Source organism: Pongo pygmaeus, chromosome 4 (assembly GCF_028885625.2).
Source record: "Pongo pygmaeus isolate AG05252 chromosome 4, NHGRI_mPonPyg2-v2.0_pri, whole genome shotgun sequence".
Classification (NCBI taxonomy): domain Eukaryota; kingdom Metazoa; phylum Chordata; class Mammalia; order Primates; family Hominidae; genus Pongo; species Pongo pygmaeus.
The window spans coordinates 62,413,974-62,437,896 of record NC_072377.2 but is presented as its reverse complement, the minus strand read 5'-3'; the positions used below and the strand labels follow the sequence as shown (position 1 = coordinate 62,437,896).

At 43.9% G+C, this 23,923-nt stretch overlaps 1 pseudogene; it reads right to left on the bottom strand.

Annotated features, from left to right (window-relative positions):
- Positions 1–1,501: 1,501 nt before the first annotated feature.
- Positions 1,502–23,923, bottom strand: part of LOC134739548 (RNA ligase 1-like) — a 44,688-nt pseudogene continuing 22,266 nt past the window's right edge.

Sequence of the window (23,923 nt, the reverse complement as noted above, 5' to 3'; positions counted from 1 at the left end):
AGCCATCTCAGAATGATGTGAGCAATTATTATTTTTTTAAAAACACTTTGAGGTATTTATTAGTGGTTATGGCATACAATCTACATGTGACATTTTTAGATAAGATAATTTAATAGACAGTGCCAGATAATGTTATCGGTTTTTATTGAATCTGCCTAAGGTTTTATTATCTGAGAGGCCTCAGGGTTTCTTTTTTCCCCCCAAGAAAATCTTCCTTGTTGGTAAAATAGCTAAAACATTTAAAAGACAAAAATATATATGCTGGCTGAGCAGGGTGGCTCATACTTGTAATCCCAGCACTTTGGGAAGCTGAGGCGGGAGAATCGCTTGAGACCAGGAGTTCAAGACCAGCCTGGGTTAACATAGTGGAACCCATCTCTACAAAAAAAAAAAAAAAAAAAAAAAAAGAAGAAAAGAAAAAAATTAGCTGGGTACATTGGCACATGCCAATAGTCCCAGCTACTTCGGAGGCTGAGGCAGGAAGATAGCTTGAGCCCAAGAGGTTGTATTTATAGGTAAAATAGCACTGCTCAGATCCTATGGCAGCAGTAGGAGAAGAAAGTCAAGCTGTACAGCTGTGGTGGTCCCACCAGTCCTAGCTCACAGGCAAGATGGGACCTAAAAGGGTTGCTCGTCAACAGGAATGGGTGGCTTGGAGACCTGATCCCAGAAGAGGGCAGCCAAGAGCTGCCTTAATCATTGAGGAAAGAATCAGAGGAGCCCTTCAAGGGTGACTTTAAAAGGGGTTCTGGGCCGTGCCGGTGGTTCAAGCCTGTAATCTCAGCACTTTTGGGATCTGCCTCGGGCGGATCACGAGGTCGATAGATCGAGACCATCCTGGCCAATATGGTGAAACCTCGCCTCTACTAAAAATACAAAAATAGCGGGGCCGGGTGGCGCGCCTGTAGTCCCAGCTACTCGCGAGGAGAATCGCTTGAACCGGGGAGGCGGAAGTTGCAGTGAGCCGAGTGCCACTGCACTCCAGCCTGGGTGACACAGTGAGACTCCATCACAAAAAAAAAAAGAAAGAAAGAAAAAAAAGTGTGTGTTTGTATATATAATCAAGGTCCACAAAAGGAACTTTTGCCTATTTAAATATACACAATAGTTATGATACACTTGAAAATACAATAAAGGTATGCTCTAATGATGAGTTTGAGGGCACTTTCAGGACTAGAAGCTGGAAGGAAGCTGTGATATAACATTGTACTATGGCTTAAACCTCCCTTGGAGCATTCTTGGAAGTAAGAGCTAAAGCTTAAATGCTACCCAGGTGTTATCTGAAGTCTCCTACGTATGAGATCTAGACAAGATTGGCTTGAATGCTAGTTACTTACTATGGGAAGTCCAAAGCTCTCCCTAAGATTTCTGTGACTCTCTGGGAGGGAGGAGGTAGATGTTGGGGAAGGTATGACGTTCTCATGGTCACCTTTATATGTATAAACAAAGCATTTAGAACAAATCCTGGCATGTCTTGTAAGTATTAGCTATTTTCACCTCTTCATTCTTCTTCCTCCTCCTCCTTCTCCTTGTGTTTCTCTGCTTCTGGCTTCCACTAAGCAGGGTCAGTTAATAGATTGTCACCTTATTTCTTACACAGGTGTTCCATTCTACACCGTGCGGATCCATTGGTTAATTTCATTACCTGTTTCAATTGATACATACTTATAATACCACTACTCACTCCACTGCTCACCTCCCACCCCACACCCACCTCCACAGATGTTATTATCTGTTAACATGAAGTTTTTTTTTTTTTTTTTAGACGGAGTCTTGCTCTGTCGCTCAGGCTAGAAGTGCAAATAGCACAATCTCTGCTCATTGCAACCTCTGCCTCCCAGATTCAAGCAATTCTTCTGTCTCAGCCTCCTGAGTAGCTGGGACCACAGGTGCACATCACCACAAATTTTTGTATTTTTAGTAGAGACGGGGTTTCACCATATTGATCAGGCTGGTCTCAAACTCCTGACCTCATGTGATCCAACCGCCTCAGCCTCCCAAAGTGCTGAGATTACAGGCATGAGCCACTTTGCCCAGCCAACGTGAGGTATTTTTGCTTTTGTTTTTTGAGACAGGTTCTTGCTCTGTTGCCCAGGCTGGAGTGCAGTGGCAAGATCATGGCTCACTGCAGCCTCAACTTCTTAGGCTCAAGTGATCCTCCCACCTCAGCCTCCCAAGTAGCTGCTACCACAGACACATGCCATCATGCTCAGCTAATGTTTTAACATTTTTTTTTTCTAGAGACAAGATCCCATCATGTTGCCCAAGCTGGTCTTCAACTCCTGGCCTCAAGTGATCCTCCCACCTCAGCCTCCCAAAGTTTGGGGATTTAACAGGTGTGAGCCACTGCACCCAGTACATTTTTGTTTTTTATCAGATTTTGATGAAAATTTGGGGAGTGAAAATGAATGAGGTATGGGTATTCACAGTTCAACAACATGAACCCTTCCACTTGAATACTAGATACTTCTTTTTTTTTTGAGACAGAGTCTTGTCCTGTCACCCAGGCTGGAATGCAGTGGTGCGATCTCAGCTCACTGCAACTTCTGCCTCCCGACTTCAAGCGATTCTCCTGCCTCAGCTTCCCGAGTAGCTGCGACTACAGGTGTGTGCCACCATGCCCAGTTAATTTTTGTATTTTTATTATATAGGGTTTCGCCATGTTGGCCAGGCTGGTCTTGAACTCCTGATCTCAGGTGATCTGCCTGCCTCGGCCTCCCAAAGTTCTGGGATTACAGGCATGAGCCACCGCTCCCAGCCAAATACTAGATACTTCTTAAAAGTTCTTTTCCAAGGAATTTTTCTTTTTCTTTTCTTTTTTTTTGAGACAGAGTCTCGCTCTGTCACCCAGGCTGGAGTGCAGTGGCGCGATCTCACAGGTTCACGCCATTCTCATGCCTCAGCCTCCCGAGTAGTTGGGACTACAGGCACCTGCCACCTCGCCCGGCTAATTTTTTGTATTTTTTAGTAGAGACGGGGTTTCACCGTGTTAGCCAGGATGGTCTCCATCTCCTGACCTCGTGATCCGCCCGCCTCGGCCTCCCAAAGTGCTGGGACTACAGGCGTGAGCCACCGTACCCGGCCCCAAGGAATTTTTCTATTGGCTTCTGACTCATATAGGTATTTAGTAACACCCTGGCTAGATTGTTTCTCTTCTCTCCTGGGTCTTGTATCATTTCAGCACCCTCTCCTTCCTGAACTGCAGCCCCCAAATGCAAATTCATATTCTTTATACAGAACACAGCAGTTCTCGCTGCTGTCTACTTCCAAGCTAAGATGTGGACCCAGTTTTGCATATCCAAACACATCCAAATGTTCAGTAGAACAAAAAGGCTTTTATTTACCAGGCTCTACCCTCCTTTGGTGGACATTATGGTTGAAAATTTCATTTTTATCTCATCTTTGCACAGGCAGACAGAGTGAGAGAAATTTAACAGGGACCTCAGAGAGAAGACAAACTGGGAGGGATGTGGAGCTTCCTAGGGAGGGGATTAACATTTGGAGAGCAAGTATCAGCAGTAACAGCAGTTTTAGGCTGGAGACCAAAAACCTGAAATAATCCAGTTCATGGAAAATGAGGCACACTAAGAATTCAGATCAAGGGAATGGAAGAGTAGACACAAGTTCCTGCAAAATGAGGCTTGTCAACCGACTCCATACAATAACTAGGGTACCTGATAAAGGTCCCCCATATTCTGGGCACTTGTATTGTGCGGTCTGAAGAATGGGCAAGGAAGAAACCCCCAAGCCTGAAAAATCCATGTGAAAAGGGCCGGACGTGGCGGCTGACGCCTGTAATCCCAGCACTTTGGGAGGCTGAGACCGGCAGATCACCTGAGGTCAGGAGTTCGAGACCAGCTTGGCCAACATGGCCAAACCCTGTCTCTACTAAAAATACAAAAATTAGCTGGGCATGGTGGCGCGCGCCTGCAATTCAGCTACTCTCGAGGCTGAGGCAGGAGAATCGCTTGAACCCGGGAGGCAGAGGTTGCAGTGAGCCAAGATCTCACCATTGTGCTCCAGCCTGAGGGACAAGAGTGAAACTCTGTCTCGAAAATAAATAAATAAATAAATAAATAAATAAATAAATAATCCATGTGTAAAGGACTTAAGTAGGCAAGCATTCTAGGGGCTTGATACAGATCTGAAGACATTCTGACACTCATGATATGATTAATAATTGTTTTATTCCTGCGAGAAACAAATGTGATTAAATTAAAACATTTGTTTTGGTTGTTTGGTTGGTTGGTTGTTTCTAGAGACAGGGGTCCTGCTATTTTGCCCAGTCTGGTCTTGAACTCCTGGCCTCCAGTGATCCTCCTGCCTCAGCCTCCCAAAGTGTTGGGATTACAGGAGCGAGCCTTGATATTTGGTAAAGGTAGCATCACAAAACAATAATAAAAGGATGGATTGTTTCTTAGGTGGCATGATAAATCTGGCTTACAGTTTTACAGAGAAAAATCAAGCCTGAGCTCTCTGTTTTTACCATGTGTAAAGGGGACTCAAAATGGATTCTACTATCTACTAAAATAATATTAATAGAAAATGCAGGGGACTATGTTTGTGAATCAGGAGGAAAACTTGAGCAGGATCCAAAATACCAACATGAGATTAAAAAAAAAAAAAAATGAGGGCTGGGCGAGGTGGCTTGTGCCTGTAATCTCAGCACTTTGGGAACTCGAGGTGGGCAGATCACCTGAGGTGAGGAGTTTGAGACCAGTCTGACCAACATGGTGAAACCTGTCTCTACTAAAAATACAAAATTAACCGGGCATGGTGGCGCATGCCTGTAACCCCATCTACTCAGGAGGCTGAGGCAGAAGAATTGCTTGAACCTGGGAAGCAGAGGTTGCAGTGAGCTGAAACTGTGCACTGCACCCCAGCCAGGGTGACAAGAGTAAAACTCTGTCTCAAATAAATAAATAAATAGAAAAAGAAAAAGAAAAAAAAATTGAATGTGACTGCATAAAATTTAAAGATTTGTGTTCAATGAAGTACAAACTTAGGAGACAGGTGACTGAGTTGGAAAAGATAATAGCAATGGCTAAAACCTTCAGGGCATCAAAACTAGAATATAAATAACTCCAGCAAATCAGCAAGAAAATATTGGAAACTCAGTAGAAAAACAGGAAAAAGATATGATTAGGCCATCTGAAGCAAGAGAAGTCCAAAGGGCTAACAAATAATGAAGACATAATCAGCCTCACTAGAAAGCAAATAAAAATTAAAGCAAAGATATTATACCATTTGACACTCATCAGACTGGCAAAAATGATAAAGAATGCTACATCTCAGTTTGGCAAGTATATGGGAAAGTAGGGTAAACTGATTCAGGTATTCTAGAAAGCATTCTGACAGAATTCGGTGAAAAAAGTTAGTATATACTTCTGACTCAATTATCTCTGGATATATTGTGCATATGCCAGGGAAATTCTTGCACAGGTCTGAAGGACAGTCATACAAGGATATTCTTTCCAGTAGTCCCAGCTACTGGAGAGGCTGAGGTGGGAGGGTCCCTTGAACCCAGGAGGTTGAAGCTGCAGTGAGCTGTGATCATGCCACTGCATTCTAGCCTGAGCGTCAGAGCAACAATCTGTCTCAAAAACAAAAACATAATGCTGAAGAGTAAAGAAGTAAGAAATAGAACAAACAAACCCGGGCAACCTAGGGAGACCCCATCTCTATGAAAAACTAAAAAAAATTAGCTGGATGTGGTGGTGCACGCCTGTGGTTCCATCTATTCCAGAGGTTGAGGCAAGAGGATTGCTTGAGCCTGGGAGGTCCAGCCTGAGTGACAGAGACTCTCTCTCAAAAAAAAAGAAAAGACAAAACAAAGCAAACAAAAAAAATACCATATCTCATTTATGTAAATTAAAACACATAGAAATGTGTTTACAACCTATATAAAACCATTAGGCTGGGTGCGGTGGCTCACACCTATAATCCCAGCACTTTGGGAGGCTGAGGCAGGAGGATTGCTTGAGCTCCGATGTTCAAGAACAGCCTGGGCAGCATAGCAAGACCTCATCTCTACAAAAGAAAAAAACACACACACACATTAGAAGCTGGGCATAGTGTCTCACTCCTATAATCCCAGCACTTTGGGAGGCCAAGGCAGGCGGATCACTTGTGCCCAGGAGTTCGAGACTAGTCTGGGCAACATCTCGAAACTTCATTTCTTTTCTAAAAACAAACAACAACAACAGCAAAAGAACATCAGTGTGAGGAGAAAAAAATGGGATTCAGGATTGGGGCATTCTTTATGCAGAACACAGCAATTCTCACTGGTGTCTACATTGAAGGAAACAAAAATAAATTTTAAAAATGAACCAGGCTGGGTACGGTGGCTCACGCCTGTAATCCCAACACTTTGGGAGGCCGAGGTGGGTGGATCACCTGAGGTTAGGAGTTCAAGACCAGCCTTACCAACATGGTAAAACCCCGTCTCTACTAAAAACACAAAATTAGCCAGGTGTGGTGGCACGTGCCTCTAATCCAAGCTACTTGGGAGGCTGAGGCAGGAGAATTGCTTGAACCCCGGAGGTGGAGGTTGCCATGAGCTGAGATTGTACCATTGCACTCCAGCCTGGGCAACAAGAGCAAAACTCTGTCTCAAAAACAAAACAAACAAACAAACCCAGTAGTAGGCATTATGTAGCTGACTTTGTATTAAGCAATGAATTGAGAGATATGATTAACTGAATGCTCTACAACTGACTTTTTTTTTTTTTTTTTTTTTTTGAGACTGAGTCGTGCTCTTGTCCCCCAGGCTGGAATATAGTGGCATGATCTTGGCTCACTGCAACCTCCGCCTCCCGGGTTCAAACAATTCTCCTGCTTCAGCCTCCTAACTAGCTGGGATTACAGGTGTGTGTCATCACACCCAGCTAATTTTTTGTATTTTTTAGTAGAGACAAGGTTTCACCATGATGGCCAGGCTGGTCTCGAACTACTGACCTCAGATGATCTGCTCGTCTTAGCCTCCCGAAGTGTTGGGATTACAGGCGTGAGCCACTGCACCTGGCCCTCTACAACTGACATTTAATATAAAAGGAAAAAAGAGTAAATAAATGATAAAATGTATGCTTATCCACCAGCACTAACCACCTTGAAAATATTATGATAAAAGAAACAGATAGTTGCCACTAAAAGGGCAAAAAAACCTTGAGAATATACTTAAAGTGCCAAGACAGGCATACTAAAAAACAAAACAAAACAAAACAAAAACAAAGAAACAACCCACAAACAAACAAACAAAAAAAAACCCAGAATATACTTAAGGGAAGATTGTATTACTGAGGCCAGGCACAGTGGCGCACACCTGTAGTCTTAGCACTTTGAGAGGCCAAGGCGGGTGGATCACTTGAGGCCAGGAGTTTGAGACCAGCCTAACCAACATGGTCAAACCCTGTCTCTACTAAAAAACACAAAAATTAGCTGGCATGGTGGTACACGCCTGTAGTCCCGGCTACTTGGGAGACTGAGGCACAAGAATCACTTAAACCCGGGAGGCAGAGGTTGCAGTGAGCCTAGATCACGCTGCTGCACTCTAGCATGGGTGACAGAGTGAGACTCCATCTCAAAAAAAAAAAAAGAAAAAAAGAACAGGATTGTATTACTGGAAATTTAAAGATGACATGAGCTAAAGGGTTCTGGAAGGAGAAAAAAGGAAAATAATATATTTTCACATCAAGTTTTAACTAAAACATCATTCCAATGAAAATACTAATATGATTTTTATTTTTTTTTTTTAGGAGTTTGAACAGCATGCTAAACCAATAAGATTTTTCTTAGAAGTAGATGAAACTGATAAAAGTTCACTGGTCACAACTATGAGTGAGAAAAAACAAAAAGTTCACTAGGCTGGGCGTGGTGGCTCACACCTATAACCCTAGCAATTTGGGAAGCTGAGGTGGGAGGATCACTTAAAGCCCAGGAGGTGGAGACCAGCCTGGGTAACATAGTGAGACCTTGTCTCTACAAAAAAACAATTTTAAAAAATTAGCCAGGTGTAGTAGTGCATGCCTTTAGTCCTAGCTCCTCAGGAGCCTGAGGCAGGAGGATCACTTGAGCCTGGGAGATTGAGGCTGCGGTGAGTTAAGATTGTACCACTGCACTCCAGTCTGGGTGACAGAGTGAGAGTTTGTCTTAAAAAATAAAAAAAGTTCACTAAACAGGTTAAGGTATCAAAGAATAGCTTTAAAAACGAGAGTAAAGAGGAGACAGTCGCTGTCAAGATGGTAAATGACATTATGATGCAACAATAATTTAAATAATGGAACAAATAAATAGATTCATGGGACTGAAATAGGAACCTCAGAAATAGAACCTTATTACAAATGATCATTTAATATATAACACAAAGACACTACTAAATAGAAGAAAGGATTGTTTTATGAATGTTGAGACAACTAGTTGACAGTCTGGAGAAAACTACCTAGAACCATACCTTATATATGTACCACAATAAGTCTGAAGAACAGTTTCTTTCTTTTTTTTTTTTAGACAGAGTCTCCTCTGTCGTCCAGGCTGGAGTGCAGTGGCACGATCTCGGCTCACTGCAACCTCCGTCTCCTGGGTTCAAGCAATTCTTCTGCTTCAGTGTCCTGAGTAGCTGGGATTACAGGCGTGTGCCACCATGCCTGGCTAATTTTTGTATTTTTAGTAGAGACGGGGTTTCACCATGTTGGCCAGGCTGGTCTCGAACTCTTGACCTCAGATAATCCACCTGCCTCAGCCTTCCAAAGTGTTAGGATTACAGGCGTGAGCCACTGCGCCCAGCTGAAAAATTTCTTTTTCTTTTTTTTTCAGACAGAGTTTTGCTCTTATTGCCCAGGCTGGAGTGTGGTGATGCAATCTCGGCTCACCACAACCTCCACCTCCTGGGTTCAAGCTATTCTCCTGCCTCAGCCTCCCGAGTAGCTGGGATTATAGCCATTCACTACCACGCCTGGCTGATTTTGTATTTTTAGTAGAGATTTTTGTATTTTTTGTATTCTCCATGTTGGTCAGGCAGGTCTCGAACACCCGACCTCAGGTGATCCACCCGCCTGGGCCTCCCAAAGTGCTGGGATTACAGGCTTGAGCCACCGTGCCTAGCCGCAAAAAATTTCTTTTTTAAATCAGCTTTTCTATGCTTTTTACATGTAATATTTCATTTTATTTTTTATTTTTTCAGACGGAGTCTTGCTCTGTCACCCAGGCTCTGTCACCCAGGCTGGAGTACAGTGGCTTGATCTCGGCTCACTGAAACTTATGCCTCCCAGGTACAAGCAATTCTCCTGCTTCAGCTTCCCAAGTAGCTAGGATTACAGAAGTGCACCAACATGCCCAGCTAATTTTTATATTTTTAGAAGAGATGGAGTTTCGCCATGTTGGTCAGGCTGGTATTGAACTCCTGGCCTCAAGGGATCTGCCCGCCTTGGCCTCCCAAAGTGTTAGGATTACATGCGTGAGCCACCACCCCCGGCCTACATGTAATATTTCATTTAACCTTTATAATAATTCTGAGGTAGATATACTTACTACTGCTATTTTGTAGATGAAATATTGAAGCAGCTGGGCGCAGTAGCTCACGCGTGTAATCCCAGCACTTTGGGAGGCCAAGGTGGGTGGATCACCTGAGGTCAGGAGTTCGAGACCAGCCTGGCCAACATGGCGAACCACATCGCTACTAAAAATTACAAAAATCAGCAGTGCATGCTGGCACGCACCTGTAATCCCAGCTACTTGGGAGGTTAAGGCAAGAGAACTGCTTGAACTCTGGAGGCAGAGGTTGCAGTGAGTCAAGATCGTGCCACTGCACTCCAGCCTGCGCGACAGAGTGAGACTCCGTCTCAAAAAAAAAAAAAAAAAGACCGGGCCCGGTGGCTCATGCCTGTAATCCCAGCACTTTGGGAGGCCAAAGTGGGTGGATCACCTGAGGGCTGGAGTTCAAGACCAGCCTGTCCAACACAGTGAAACCCCGTCTTTACTAAAAATACAAAAAGAAAAAAAAATTAGCTGGGCATGGTGGTGGACGCTTGGAATCCCAGCTACTTGGGAGGCTGAGGCAGGAGAATCGCTTGAACCCGGGAGGCAGAGGTTACAGTGAGCCGAGATCGTGCCATTGCACTCCAGTCTGGGCAACAAGAGTGAAACTCCGTCTCAAAGAAAAAAAAAAAGAGGTGGAGTCTATTTACCCTTCCCTTGAATTGCTCTCAAAAAAAAAAAGGAAAAATAAAGAAATTATTGGTTTGAATGACTAAGTTTTGGAATAATTTGTTACACAGCCATAGATAATGAAAATTCTACTTATTATCCTGTGAGTTAGGAATCATTTTTGTTCCAAGTTTCTAGAGGAGGAACCAAGTTCAGACTGGTTAAGTAACATGCCCAAGGTCATATGACCAGTCAGTAACTGAGCTGGGATTTGAAACCAGGTGTTCTGACTTCAGAATGCCTGCTGTCAATCTCATGCCATTCTGTCTCTGAAAAGGGAACTTAACTCACACCCAAGTGATTCTGCTTCCCACTCAGAACTTATTAGTTTGTAGAGAAGAATTCCAGGCCTCTAAATTCCATACTGCTAGGAGGGTCAAGTTCCCAAATTAAACTTCAGGAACATATAGAAATCTGGAGATTTAATAATGGTCAACAGAATCTAAAAAAGGAGGTATATGGGGGTTGAAGAAGTATTTCAATCTCAGATATAGTTCTACTTTTTAAATATATACAGCTCCTCAACTGGAAAGGACAACTCAGGCATCTCCAGTGTAGAAATATGTCCCTTGTAGAATGATGGGCAAGGCTTTGGTTTATTTTCTGTATTTTCTTCTTTTTTTATAGAGACAAGGTCTCACTATGTTCCCCAGGCTGGAACTCCTGGCCTCAAAAGGGCATCCTGTCTCTGCCTCTCAAAGCATTGGAATTACAGGCATGAGCCACTACACCCAGCTGGTTTATTTTCTGCTGGGGAGTATCACTAGCCAGCCTAAAACATTCCAAAGCATCTTTGTCCCTTTGGTTGGTTGAAATTAAAGCCACTCTGTCCCAGAAGTTTTCTTCCTTCTGTGCCCACCTTGTTCAAGGAATTGGTTTCTGCTTTAAGTCAGGACACTAATAATGACTTTATGGATTGACCTGAGGGGGAATTTCCTGAGGGAGAATTGACCTAGGTAAGATTCTTAGGGCCTCCAAGACCTTCATTTGAATCCACCCTCGAATGCAAGTGATATGATGATATGTTGAGCATTTCCTAGGGCTTTTTCCAAGGGAAAACAGGACCACTTGAGGTCCTCCCAGAAATGGAATTTAGTCCTGAAGACTGATTTTGGCAACCAAAGAAATTTGTATGCCTTTGTTATAACAATTAAAAAGTAACAACTCTGTGGTCTCTCATGAGATCCAAAAGCAATGCTCTTTTAATTTTGTTGCTTTATTCTATTGTTCTTAGGCTTCTGTTGTGCTTAAAATCGTTATCTCTTTGTCTAGGTGCTATGTGGGTTGTATTTATCTGTGCCTTGCACAGAATAGATACCACAGAAATATTTTTTCAAAGGAAAAAGGACAATCAAAAGCACATCACACGCAGTGGCTCACACCTGTAATCCCAGCACTTCAGGAGGCCGAGGCAGGCAGATCACAAGGTCAGGCGATCGAGACCATCCTGGCCAACACAGGGAAACCCCATCTCTACTAAAATATTAAAAAATTAGCTAGGAATGCTGGCACACGCCTGTAGTCTCGGCTACTTGGGAGGCTAAGGCAGGGAAATCCCTTGAACCCGGAAGGCGGAGGTTGCAGTGAGCAGAGATCGCGCTACTACCCTCCAGCCTGGTGACAGAGCAAGACTCCATCTCGAAAAACAAACAAACAAACAAAAAACACAAAAATACATCACAGCTCTATTAGCTCATGGCCTTTATTTCCCATTGTGGCATTTAACTTTGCATCCAGAAGAAGTAACTGTGTGTATAGTTTTAAAATATAGAAAAGTAATAAGTTTAGCCAAGTAGGTATCACTGAAATTGTAAAACTTGAGTATGGCTTTGAAAATTTTCTCTCTTTCTTTAAGGATAGGAAAATCAAAGTGAAAGCATGTGGTTAAAAACTAAACTAAAATAAAAAGAACTGATAAGATTAGTGAAGGGAAAATCACATGTGCTTGAGGATCACAGTAAGGTATTCCCCAAATTAAAGCTAAGGAGAAATGAAATTAGTTACATTCAAAATGTAATGAATGAGGCTGGTCGTGGTGGCTCATGCCTGTAATCCCAGCACTTTGGGAGGCCCAGGCGGGTGGATCGCCTGAGGTCAGGAGTTCGAGGCCAGCCTGGCCAACATGTTGAAACCCCATCTCTACTAAAAATACAAAAATTAGCTGGGCGTGGTGGTAGATGCCTGTGATCCCAGCTACTCGGGAGGCTGAGGCAGGAGAATCGCTTGAACCTGGGAGGTGAGGTTGCAGTGAGCCAAGATCGCACCATTGCACTCCAGCTTGGGTAACAGAGTGAGACTCTGTTTCAAAACAATAAAAGCAGCAACAATAACAAGCAGGCTCACACCTGTAATTTCAGCACTTTGGGTGACTGAGGCAGGTGCATTGCTTGAGTGACGTTGTTTGAGAACAGCCCAGGCAATCTGTGAAATCTTGTCTCTACAAAAAATTACGAAAATCAGCCAGGTGTGGTGGCGTGAGCCTGTAGTCCCAGCTACTCGGGAAGATGAGGTGGGAAGATTGCTTGAGCCCTAGAAGCAGAGGTTGCAGTGCCACTGAACTCCAGCCTGGGCAACAGAGTGAGACTCAGTCTCAAACCAACAGACAAACAATAACAGTAATATCTGCTGGGGCAGTGGCTCACACCTGTAATCCTGGCACTTTAGGAGGTGGAGGCAGGAAGATGGCTTGAGCTCAGGAGTTTGAGACCAGCCTGGGAAACATGGTGAGACCTCTTCTCTACAAAAACAAAAACAAACAAACAAAAAAATTAAAAATAGCCAAGTGTGGTGGCTAAAAAAAAAAGTTTATTTAACAATAGTGTCTGTCACTAGACTTTGGTACAGGAGAGACAATAGGGAGGTCAGTAATATGGTAATCAGATATATGCATTAGCCCATCTAGCTAGTGTCAGAAGGTTCTTAGGTATAGCTAATTGTTGCTGTGTGGAAATGTGGGTCCAGTGCTGTCAAATGCTCTGAAATTTTTTTATATGAAATTTCTTTAAAATTCCTTACACTTAATTATTGATAACTAATATAAATATTTAAAATATCCTGTATAGCAGGTGCAGTGGCTCACACCTGTGATCCCAGCACTTTGGGAGGCCAAGGTGGGCCGATCACCTGAGGTTAGGAGTTTGAGACCAGCCTGACCAACATGGAGAAACCCCATCTCTACTAAAAATACAAAATTAGGCCAGGCGCAGTGGCTCATGCCTGTAATCCCAGCACTTTGGGAGGCTGAGGCAAAGTGATTGAGGTCAAGAGATTGAGACCATCCTGGCCAACATGGTGGCCAACATGGTGAAACCCTATCTCTACTAAAAATACAAAAATGAGCTGGGCGTGGTGGTGCACACCTGTAGTCCCAGCTACTCGGGAGGCTGAGGCAGGAGAATCGCTTGAACTAGGAGGCGGAGGTTGCAGTGAGTCAAGATCACGCCACTGCCCTCCAGCCTGATGACAGAGTGAGATTCTGTCTCAAAAAAAAAAAAAAAAAATTAGCCAGTTGCCTGTAATTCCAGCTACTAGTTGGGAGGCTGAGGCAAGAGAATTGTTTGAACCTGGGGGGCAGAGGTTGCAGAGAGCTGAGATCACGCCATTGCACTCCAGCCTGGGCAAAAAAGAGTGAAACTCCATCTCAAAAAAAAAAAAAAAAAATCCTGTGCAAAGATCAGTAAAATGTTGATAATTATAGAAGTTGGGTGATGGGCACATGGTGGTTCATTTTGTACCCTCCCTCCTTTTCTGTATGTTTGAAATTGTCATAATAAAAAGTTTTTTTTCTTAAATCCAACCTATGCTGGCCAAATTAAATTATAATTTCTGTCTTACTTGCTAAGTGCTAAGAATGCACTTACGCCTGTAATCCCAGCACTTTGGGAGGCTGAGGCAGGCAGATCACAAGATCAAGAAATCGAGACCATCCTGGCCAACATGGTGAAATCTTGTCTCTACTAAAAATACAAAAATTAACTGAGCATGGTGGCGCACACCTGTAGTCCCAGCTACTCAGGAGGCTGAGGCAGGAGAATTGCTTGAACCTGGGAGGTGGGGGTTGCAGTGAGCCGAGATCATGCCACTACACTCTAGCCTGGTGACAAGCAAGACCCCATCTCAAAAAAAAAAAAAAAAGAAAGAAAAGAAAAAAAGAACACAAGCTCTATGAGGGAAGAGATCTCTCCCTAGTGCCTTGAATGGTGCTGGGAACGTAGTAGGCATGCAATTAGTATTTGTGGAAATAATAAATACAGGAAGGAAAATGCATCTTTTTTGAGCACTTAGGCATTGTGTTAGGCACTTAATGCTATTGCTGCATAATTGTGCTGTATATTTTTCTGAAGAAAACTTTAACATATTGATATGGTTGGGCTGTGTCCCCACCCAAATCTCATCTTGAACTCCCATGTGTTGTGGGAGGGACAGGGTGGAGAGCTAATTGAATCATGGGGCAGGTCTTTCCCATACTGTTCTTGTGGTAGTGAGTAAGTCTCACCAGATCTGATGATTATTGTAAGGGGGAGTTTTCCCACAGCTCTCTTTGCCTGCTGCCACCCATGTAAGACGTGACTTGCAATGCCATACTATTCCTTCAATTTTACCCTCTTTGCAAACTTCAAAGCAGGACAAGAGACCATTGTATTTCCAAATGGGTAGATTTCTTTCTTTTCTTTCTTTCTCTCTTTCTTTTTTTTTTTTTTTTTTGAGACAGAGTTTCACTCTGTTACCCAGGCTGGAGTGCAGTGGCACAATCTCAGCTCACTGCAGCCTCTGCCTTCCAGGTTCAAGTGATTCTCCTGCCTCAGCCTCTCAAGTAGCTGGGACTACAGGTGCCCACCACCACGCCAGGCTAATTTTTGTATTTTTAGTAGGGAAGGTGTTTCACCATGTTGGCCAGTCTGGTCTCGAACTCCTGACCTCGTGATCCACCCTCCTCAGCCTCCCAAAGTGCAGGGATTACAGGTGTGAGCCACCACGCCTGGCCCCAAATGGGTAGATTTCTTTTGTTTTTGTTTTTGTTTTTTTTGAGATGAAATCTCGCTCTGTTGCCCAGGCTGGAGTGCAGTGGCACGATCTCGGCTCACTGCAAGCTCCGCCTCCGGGGTTCACGCCATTCTCCTGCCTCAGCCTCCCGAGTAGCTGGGACTACAGGCGCCCACCACCACGCCCGGCTAATTTTTGTATTTTTAGTAGAGACGGGGTTTCACCGTGTTAACCAGGATGGTCTCGATCTCCTGACCTCATGATCCGCCTGCCTCGGCCTCCCAAAGTGCTGGGATTACAGGCTTGAACCACCGCGCCCAGCCACGGGTAGATTTCTTATTTGGAATGCTCCATGTGGTATAAGAAGATGTAATGGATGCTTCTTGCTTCCTAACCCACATGGGTTTCCGTTGATATCTGTTCCTATAAGCTCCAGTGTTTGTTCTAAAATTAGTGGCACTACACTAATTTCCAAAAGCCCAGGTTCATCAGGATGATGCTTTAGTACCAGGGCAATTTCAAATTCATAATGAAATACAGAGGAATGCCAGCAGTACTGTTTGTTGTTTTTTTCTACTGGTACTCAACCAAGAATGTGTCCATTTTCATCAGGTGCTGGATTCCCATTTAATTGTTCTATTTCCTTTGCTGGTATCCAGCACTCTGGAGCCTGTTTGAAGTCCTCCTCAAGGTTCCCAAAAAATCCGTTTGTGTTTTCTTTTGAATGTAGAAAAATTTAAAATCTTTTTTGGCTTGTTTGTTGGGTTTTCTATTTAGTTGAGCCCACAGGTATGGCTAATCTGCTGCTCCCTTTTGGCAGAAGGCTCCTTTTTCACCTCCATCACAAACACACATGGTATTTTTTGCTGCATGGAGCCCAGGCACTTCTTGATGAGCCCAATAAGCAGGGTGAGTGTAGGGTGCACTTTTTTTTTTTTTTTTTTTTTTGAGACAGAGTCTTGCTCTCTCGCCCAGGCTGGAGTGCAGTGGTGTGATCTCGGCTCACTGCAACCTCCACCTCCTGGGCTCAAGTGATTCTCCTGTCTCAGCCTCCCAAGTAGCTGGGATTACAGGTGCATGCCACCATGCCCAGCTAATTTTTGTATTTTTAGTAGAAACGGGGTTTTGCCATGTTGGCCAGGCTGGTCTCAAACTCCTGACCTCAGGTGATCTGCCTGCCTTGGCCTCCCAAAGCATTGGGATTACAGGCATAAGCCATTGCACCCAGCCAAGGGTGCGCTTTTAAATGGCACCTGGTCCAGGCAGGGTGAAAGCCCTGCAGCAGTAACTATGAGCCTCCATCCCCTTTCTGTTTTTTTTTTTTTTTTTTTTTTTTTTTGATCTCACTCTGTCACCCAGGCTGGAGAGTTCAGTGGCACAATTTCCATATGAACTCCCTTTGATCACACCTGAGTTTACGCTACTGAGGTGAGTTGATGTGGGGCCTAGATGGGGGCTGGTCACCAAAAAAAACAAGTGTTTAGAGGGTTGGAAGTTTCAGCCCTATTCACCAACCTTCTGGGAGGGAAAAGGGGATTGAGGATTGAGCTTTATATAAACTCTTGAACAAAAAGATTCAAAGAGCTTCCAAGTTGATGAACACATTGACTTACTGGGAGGGTCATACTCCTGGAGAGGGTTTGGAAGCTCCATACCAACCCCTGCCCAATACCGTGCCCTATGCACCTCTTCCATCTGACTCTTCCTGAGTTGTGTGCTTTATAATAAACCAGTAAAAGTAGGAAAAGTTTTTCTGAGTTCCGTGAGCCATTCTAGCAAATTATTAATATCAGACCTAAAGAAGGGGTCATGGGAACCCCTGAGTTATATCAGCCAGAACTATGGATATGGCATCAGACTTGCAAGTGCAGTCTGAAGTGGGGACAGTCTTGTGGGACTGAACCCTTAAGTCTGAAGCAAGCTAACTCTAGGTAATTTGTGTCTGAATTAATTGAAATGTTTGACATCCAGCTGATGCTGGAGAATTGCTTGGTGTAAAAAAACACCCCAGACACAGAACCTAACATATTCATAGGTTTTGGGGATTAGGATGTGGACATCTTTGCTTCCCTAAATACTAAAGCAGGGGCCAGGCACAGTGGCTCACACCTGTAATCCCAGCACCTTGGGAAGCTTGATTGCTCCCACCTTGATTGCTCTTTAAAAATGTTTTTTGAAATAGTTTAATTTTTAATTAAAAAAAAATTAGCCAGGAGTAGTGATGTGTGCCTGTAGTCCTAGCGACTTGGGAGGCTGATGTGGGAGGATGGCTTGAGTCCGGGAGTTTGAGGTTGCAGTGAGCCATGATCATGATGCTACACTCCAGCCTTGGTGACAGAGACCCAGTCTCAAAAGAAAGAAAGAAAGACAGACAGACAAAGAAAGAAAGAAAGAAAGAAAGAAAGAGAGAAAGAAAGAAAGAAAGAAAGAAAGAAAGAAAGAAAGAAAGAAAGAAGGAAGGAAGGAAGGAAGGAAGGAAGGAAGGAAGGAAGGAAGGAAGGAAGGAAAGAAAGAAAGAAAGAAAGAAAGAAAGAAAGAAAGAAAGAGAAGAAAAAGAAAACAAACCAAGTTGGTACCATGATGACTCCATATCTGAGCAGTACACTAACTACAGAAAGGATCTGTACAGTGCAGATAGGCATGCCTGCCTTTCATAGATGAGTGTATCCTTCTTTAATAGCTAGGTACACTGTCTTTTTATAACTTGATGACAATAGATATTAAAACCATTGAGGGAGCTCTATGAACCTGTCCTGGTTCTGAGGGCTGCCTAATTTAATAAAAAACAAATTAAAAAATAATAAAACCATCTAATTTTGTTTGTTCTAATTCCACATTTAGTTAACTTCTGATTTTACCCAAGTACATATTTTTTCAAGATACAGAATACTCTAACTAGACAATATTAATGACTTCTCCATTTGGCAGTTACATTTCTTTCTTTTTTTAAATTTTTTTATTTTTTGAGATGGAGTCTCATTCTGTCGCCCAGGCTGGAGTGCAGTGGTGCAATCTTGGCTCACTGCAACCTCCTTCTCCTGGGTTCAAGCGATTCTCCTGCCTCAGCCTCCTGAGTAGCTGGGACTACAGGTGCCTGCCACCACACCCAGATAATTTCTGTATTTTCAGTAGAGACAGGGTTTCACCATGTTGGCCAGGCTGGTCTCAAACTCTTGACCTCAGGTGATCTGCCTGCCTTGGCCTCCCAAAGTGCTGGGATTACAGGTGTGATTCACCATGCTCTGCCTATTTGGCAGTTATATTTCTCATTGTAAATTAACACCTTGGATACTGGTTTTAATATCTATTGTTATCAAGTTATAAAAAGACAGTACACCTATCTATGAAAGAAAGATACAATCATCTGTGAAAGACAGGCGTGCCTATCTGCACTGTACAGATCCTTTCTGTGGCTAGTGTACATTTCATGGACACTTTTGTACATTTCATGGACAATGAAGAAAGGTGGAGTTTTTGGACCTAAAGACTCAACTCTGGATTGTGGTGAATATAGCAAAGTTCTGCAATTTTGTGTGTCCTTTCCTCAGGTAGCATCTCTCTGTCTCACTGCACATTTCTTTTTGTTTTGTTTTTTGAGACAGGGTCTTGCTCTGTTGCCCAGGCAGGAGTGCAGTGGCATGATCATAGCTCACTGCAGCCTCTAACGCCTGGGCTCAAGGGATCCTCCCACCTCGGCCTCCTGAGTAGCTGGGACTACAGGCACACATCAACACCCAGCTAATTAAAAAAAAAAATTTTTTTTAGAGACAGGGTCTCACTATGTCAGTCTCAAACTCCTGGCCTCATGCAATTCTCCCTCCTCAGCCTCCCAAAGTGTTAGGATTACAGCGTCAGACTGCACCCAGTCCCACTGAAAATTTCTTATAAACGTGGCAAAGATCTTTCATGCATCATAAATGTGAGTTAAATGAGTTAAGACCTTTATACAAAGATGACGTCAAAGGCAAAGAGGAGCCTCCTGCCCATCACAATATCAGGGCAAGAACAAAGGCTTTGAAGGCCAAGAAAGCCACACTACAAGGCAGCCACAGCCTCCTGAGGAAGGCCCATGAGTCACCCTCCAGGGGAGTAGCACACTGAGACTCCAAAGGGCCCTAGAAAATGTGTTTTCAGGAGGAACAAGTGAAACCACAGTGCCATCATTAAGTTCCCCTTGACCTCAAAGAAGGTGGAGAAAACAACACACTGGTTTTTACTATAGATGCCAAGGCCAACAAGCCTCAGATCAGGCAGTCTTTGAGAAAAACTCTATGATATTGACATGGTGCGTACCCTGATAAAGCCTAATGGAGGCAAGAAGGCATATACTGGACTGGCCCCTGAGTACTGGGACTCGTTACTGCCAACAAAATTGGGACCATCTAAAACTGAATTCAGGCCAGGCGCGGTGGCTCACGTCTGTAATCCCAACACTTCGTGGGGCCAAAGCGGGTAGATTGCTTGAGTCCAAGAGTTCAAGACCGGCCTGAGCAACATGGTGAAACTCCATCTCTACAAAAAATGCAATAATTATCTGGACATGGTGGCATGCACCTGTAGTCAGGAGGCTGAGGCAGGAGGTTCCCATGAGCCCAGGAGGCAGAGGTTGCAGTGAGCCGATTTTGCATCACTACACTCCAGCCTGAATGATAGAGTGAGACCTCATCACAAAAACAAACAAACAGGAAAAAAAAAAACCCAAAAAATCTTGGTAGCCTGAGTGTGACATGACTGTACAGCGCCACGAGACTGGAAGGAGCTATACAGACAGGAACAAGGGCTGACTCCACTGTAGCCTGTGTGCAGAGATGGTCAATGACCAGAGGACCCTACCCCATCCCTTCTCCTCTGACTCTGTGAGTTTCCTTTGATGGCACATCCCTAGGTGGGGCCTAAACAATGACTGAGGTTCTTTTTTTTTGGAGACTTTTTTTTTTTTTCTGTTGCCCAGGCTGGAGTGCAATGGCACGATCTCGGCTCACTGCAACCTCTGCCTCCTGGGTTCAAGCAATTCTTGTGCTTCAGCCTCCCAAGTAGCTGGGACTACTATAGGCATGCATCACCAAAGCCTGGCTACTAATTTTTGTATTTTTAGTAGAGACGGGGTTTCGCCATGTTAGCCAGGCTGGTCTCAAACACCTGGCCTCAGGTGATCCACCTGCCTTGGCCTCCCAAAGTGCTGGGATTACAAGGCATAAGCCACTGCACCCAGCCTGAGGTTCATTTTCTATCAATGCAGGAGGATAGGACTTGAAGAAGAAATTAAATTTATTTATAGGAAATCATAGATTGTGACATATCTTTAGGCGCGACTTTATGGACTGTTACACAAAGGCATCTAACACCTCCATTATCAGGCCTGTGTCCTACCTTACACCTTCTCCACTACAGTCCACCCACAGCCCAACTGGACTTAGTCACTCTGCATTCTTTCATGACAGAGCTCCCAGGGGCAGAACGTAATCTATTCCTGTCCATACCCTCGCATTCCTCTCAGGGCTTGCTTCCTCTTCCCTCCTTGGGAATGCCCTTCTGCACTCTCATTTCTGCCAGTCAAAATTGAATCACCTTTTTTAGAAACCCAATTCAAAGCCCCTTCTGTGGGCTGAATTGTATTCCCTTCAACACAATTCATGTGTTGAAGTTCTAAACCCCAGTACCTCAGAATGCGACTCTATGTGGAGATAGATAGGAAATTGAAAGTGGTAATTATGTTAAAATGAGGTCATGAGGGTGGGTCCTAATCCAATATGACTGGTGTCTTTAGAAGAAGAGGAGATCTGGACACAGACAGGTACAGAAAGAAGACCATGGAAAGACCCCGGGAGAAGATGGCCATCTACAGTCCAGGAGAGAGGCCTCAGAAGAAACAGATCCTGCCAACATCTTGATCTCAGGCATGGCCTCAAGAATTCTGTTGTTTAAATGGCCCAGTCTATGGTACTTTGTTGTGGGGACCCTAGCAGTTAGGACCTTCTTCACTTCTGTTCTTCAGACGCACTTTGCCTTGCCTGTTCTGTTGCTCTTTGTGCAGTGGCCTTGCACGACACTTAGTTGTAAACACAGTCATCCCTTTGGATCTGTGGGCAATTGGTTCTCGAAACCCCCATTGATACCCAAACCCTCAGCTGGCCCTTGGTATCCTTGGGTTCTGATCTGTGGACAGGAGCACCCACTGCTAGCTTCCTTTCAGCTTAGGGATGAGCCTCATCTATGACCTTTGCTTCTGCCATAGTCTCAGGATAATTCAAGATCGGCTGAGAAAATGACTGATACCTTGACTGAAATGATGAAACGTGCTGCGGCTTAGGAGATGCAGTGGTATAACTTTTCTTAGAGTTTGGAAACAAAATGAGTTACAATTAACTTGTTTCTGTGGTGGACTGTGTCACGCACCACCTAGATCCCCTAGTAGGAATGAAAGACTTATTCCCCTACCTCCCAGGAATGCTGCAGGAAGACAGCAGTCAGCTGTCTTTGGTGATCCCCTGGACTTGAAGAACATTGTCTGATTGATCTAAGATCACCTGTCCTTTCAGGGCTGGCCTGTGGGAGTATAAAGGCTTGGCATTGTATCCCCAACTCTGAGCAATTCTGAAGAGCCATCAACCTGAAGGACAACCCTTTGGGGTCCTGAAGTCTTTGCTGGGTCAGCATGGGAGCTGGACTTCCTAGTCCTGCTTCCTCCCCTCCTTCCTCATGTGTTGATCCTAAGAGCACTGCCTAATAAAGGCCTTGTGTGTTAACTTCTGTCAGAGCCCATTTCTGGGAAACCCAACCCAGAAAGGGTTTCATGTCAATTAATTAGTATTTTCTTGTAAATTTATGGCTGTTCATACAGACAACAGAAGGTATGTGTCATATCCATGTTAATTATGTTTATTTTGTAATATAAATTCCATGAAGGAATAAAGGGAAGAAAAAATGATTGCGCAGGGTGGTAAAATAGGTAGTAATTACTGAATTGTAAAAGAACATAAATTAATGTTATTAATTTAAAATGAAGTTTATTACTATTTCAGCTACATTAAATAACCTGGTGAGCTAGGCGTGGTGGCACACGCCTATAGTTCCAGCTACTCGGGAGGCTGAGGTGGGAGGATCACTTAAGCCCAGAAGGTTGAGGCCAGTATGGGCAACATAGCAAGACCCTGTCTCAGTAAGTAAGTAAGTAAGTAAGTAAATAAATAAATACATACATACATAATTTGGTGTGCTAGCCATTATTTCAATAAATTTACTTTGTGCCAGCAAAGATTTGAAGACTGGTCTCGCTTTCGTGCTGTTTGCTCTCACCTCAATTTTCTTTCTTTTTTTAATTTTTTTTTGAGGCGGAGTCTCACCCTGTCACCCAGGCTGGAGTGCAATGGCATGATCTTGGCTTACTGCAACCTCCTCCTCCCGGGTTCAAGAGATTCTCCTGCTTCAGCCTCCCGAGTAGCTATGATTACAGGTGTACGCCACCATGCCCGGCTAATTTGTTGTATCTTTAGTAGAGATGGAGTTTCACCATGTTGGCCAAGCTGGTCTTGAACTCCTGACCTCGTGATCTGCCTACCTTGGCCTCCCGAAAATGCTGGGACTACAGGCATGAGCCACCGTGCCTGGCCCTCACCTCAGTTTTCTTCAGCAGCTCTTTGCCATGAAGGTTTGGGTTTCTGTTTGTTACTAGAAGCATCCAGACCAAACATCTTCCATGAAGGAGAAACAAAAAAGCTGAAGCGAACCCCTAAATGTGCTCGATAAAAATAAGAGAGTGAGGCACATCTGTGTCAAGCAGGTGGACAACCAAGATACTGGCTGACACTTTCATTTTGTTTGCTTTTGACTGTGAGCAGTAACATTCAAGAGAACTGGAAGGTGGCCCCTTAGGCTGCCAGCAAGCAGGGAAGTTTTGCAGGTCAGGACGGGAGGCTGCAGAGGTACAGAAGAGGAGTGGAGAGGACAAGAAAGGTAAGTGTGGTTCATTGAAAAGTCAAGAGCACAGATCCTGGATCAGATGCTTGGGTTCAAAATCCTTGCTTGATTTCTAGCTGTGTGTCCTTGAAAAAGTTCACTTAACTATTCTGAACTTCAGTTTTCTCAAGCATAAAATACGATTAATGATAATTCTTACCCCATAGATTTGTCATGGTGATATTACATGTTAAGCATCTGGAACAATGCCTAACAAAACAATTGCTTAATAAATGTTAGGCCTGATCCTCTACACTAGGAATTGAAGGTTGGGCTTTGTGCCCACAAACCACCCCTACCCTCAATGCCAGGAATGGCCACAGTGCATTGGAAGCAGCATTAGCAAGAGCAAAGAAGATAGTCTATCTTTTATTATATTATTTAAGTCAATGGACATTAGTTAGCATCCAGTAAAAAGGTATCTTATAGGGACACAAAGATGATTCAGAGATCTACGCCCCAGGAGCCTATTGTCAGATACAGACTACATGGTCATCTGGCTCCTGTTGAATGGAGACCCACCTTTTGGGAGTCACAGTGAAGTGTCAGGGTGACACTTCAGTGGCCAATGGTCACCTTTGCAGAAAGCCCTCACTGCCTGCAGCCTCTGGCACAGGGCAAAGAGCACAAGTTTTAGAGTAAGATCGGCCTGACTTTGAATCCTGGTCTGCTCTGGACAAGTCACTGAGTCCTGCTGAGCCTCTACTACCCTCATCTCTAAAACAGAATGATACTTACCTTATAAGGTTGCTGTAACAATTGAGATGAGGCGGACTAAAATGCT